Consider the following 2343-nt stretch of genomic DNA (forward strand, 5'->3'; position numbering starts at 1 on the left):
ATACAGGCTCTTGCTCCTGAATCAACCTATGGTGTGGCTCCTCCCCCAGCTAATCTACCCCATCTTCAGGTTAAAGAGAAGATTTACCAGGCCAGGCTGAAATAGTTATACTTGAGCACCTTCATGGGTCATCAAGGCCTATGAGTGGATAGGTGATGAAAAGTGATGTCTTCCAGAACAGAGAAAGGTTCTTCCTTCCCAGAGGACTCATCCCCACTGCCATCCCCACCTTGAGCCCCCAGGAAATGCATTTCTGTCTATCTTAGAAAAACTACTCTGTCCCAGCTGCCAGTTACCTAGGGTTCAAGAACTCAGAATGTCTTGCAAGGCAATGAAGATTTTTTTTTTAATTTTAAAAGAAGGACATTTGCATGTCTTTTTTAGTAAAGTTTAACCTCAGGGAATAGGAAGCGAAAACAGTGGCTGTCTGGCTCAACTACAGACACTGAGCAACCAGAGGAGGGAAGGTTGTATGAAAGACAAATTTCCCAAACTTTCCAGTTTTTTCTTGGCTATCTCTAGATTGATTAATTTCAGAGAAACCAAAGAGAATTCAAGGAAGAATCATTGAAAAGATTAATAAAAGGAAAAAGCTACTGAATGGTGCTAGGAGCTCCAAGTGAAGGACAATAAAAGGGGATGGGAGGAGGATGGAAAGGGGGAGGCATTTCCACCAGAGACTGCAAAGCCGCAGAGAGCTATGGGAGGAAGGGTCAGGAAGCCTGGGCCCAGCTACCTCCATGGCCCAGCATCAGGCCGGATACTCTGGGAAATCGAAAGGAAAATAAGGCTTGGCCTATGCCCACAAAAGAACAAATTACAGTCCAAGCCAAGCATACAAGCGCTGCAACAAGGCATTCACTCTCTGATATGGTACAGTGAGAAGTGTTCAGCATTCCTAGGATGATGAGGCTTTGGAAGGTGATGGGGCTGGGACCTAGGGGCAGGGGCATGATGTGGCTGGGCAGAGTGGAAGGAGAGCAATAAACGACTGAGAAGAATTGCAAGACCAAAGTGTAGGAGGCAGGATGAGAGCAAGGAAGAGTGAGGAGCCATACCTGCTGGAGTGAGCAGTTCTCAGAACAGGCTAGTGGGAGATGGACACCAGTGGGGGAGTTTAGATTTTATACTATAGGTAGAGGGTAGTTACTGAAGACATCTGAACAGAAGAGCATAATGATGCCAGTCATGTTCTGGCAAGATGGTGCCGTGGATTAGAGGTGGATTAAGGGAGACTAAACCTAATACGACAGAGGACTCAAGAAACTTCCTACAGCTATGGCCATTGAAAATGTGCTCAAGCACTGATGGGGCCAGGTTTCAGTTGACAAACCCAACTGGAGCCCAAACACCTCCCCAAAAGAAACAATCTGGGATCCATACCCTGAGACCACAGCCTCAGTTCCCACATGCCCATTAAGTCCATGGAGCTGGTCACCATTCAAAGCACATCTCAGCAAGCTTAGGCCTGTATCAGGGATAGAATTCTGGGCAGATGATGTCTGTTATCAATAGAGAATTTGACTTCAGGTGGGAAATTCAATTTGTGGGAGCAGATGAAATCTTCTGAAACCGAGATCTGATTTCCCAAGCAAATGTCCTTTGGTCTTAACAGAAGAATGAGATGAGGAAAAGGGAAAGTTATAATTGGGCCTTTCTGCTAAATAGGAGCCTTCTTGGATTACCAGGGAACTGCCTGCAGTGCCTTAACAAATGCTTCCCATTTCTGGGCCATGGCTTTTGAGGCAAAGAATATCACTAAATATCAATGTATCACTTAGAAATGGTTGTTATTCATTAGCCATCCCCATCTCCATCTGCTCTTCTCTCCTGCTCCTTCTCTCAGGCCCACCCTATGATGAGCCTGGACGGACTTATGCAGGTTGAGAAGATGAGAACTTGCAGACAGAAAGTTTAGTCAATTGATCCCAGATCAAACACAGCAAATTACTGACAGTCCAGCAGTGAGAATACTCTAGTCAGGCCTTTCTGGAGGTTTCTGCTCTACCCTACTGTGACGCACAAACCAACACCAGCTGTTCCTTGCAAAGCTATTTTTTTCCTTCCCTGTCTGGTGAATGGTGGCCAGAGGAATAGAAAATGGGGTCCATAAAAGATAGAGGAAGAAAAGATAAATTAGTGAATGACAGAAAAAGTGAATGGCAGAAACGTGCCTCCAGGCTTAGCATTCCTGAGCCCTGTGTTCTGCTCAGGTGGAGTAAGTATGGAAAAGAGCCAGGAACACTCTATACAGGAATCAATCACTCTCTACTGGTGTGGCCCTGGACAGTCATTTAGCCAGTCTGGGCCTCAATTTCCTCATTTGTAAAATGGGAGTTAGCA

Source organism: Rousettus aegyptiacus, unplaced genomic scaffold (genome assembly GCF_014176215.1).
Source record: "Rousettus aegyptiacus isolate mRouAeg1 unplaced genomic scaffold, mRouAeg1.p scaffold_m13_p_9, whole genome shotgun sequence".
Classification (NCBI taxonomy): Eukaryota; Metazoa; Chordata; class Mammalia; order Chiroptera; family Pteropodidae; genus Rousettus; species Rousettus aegyptiacus.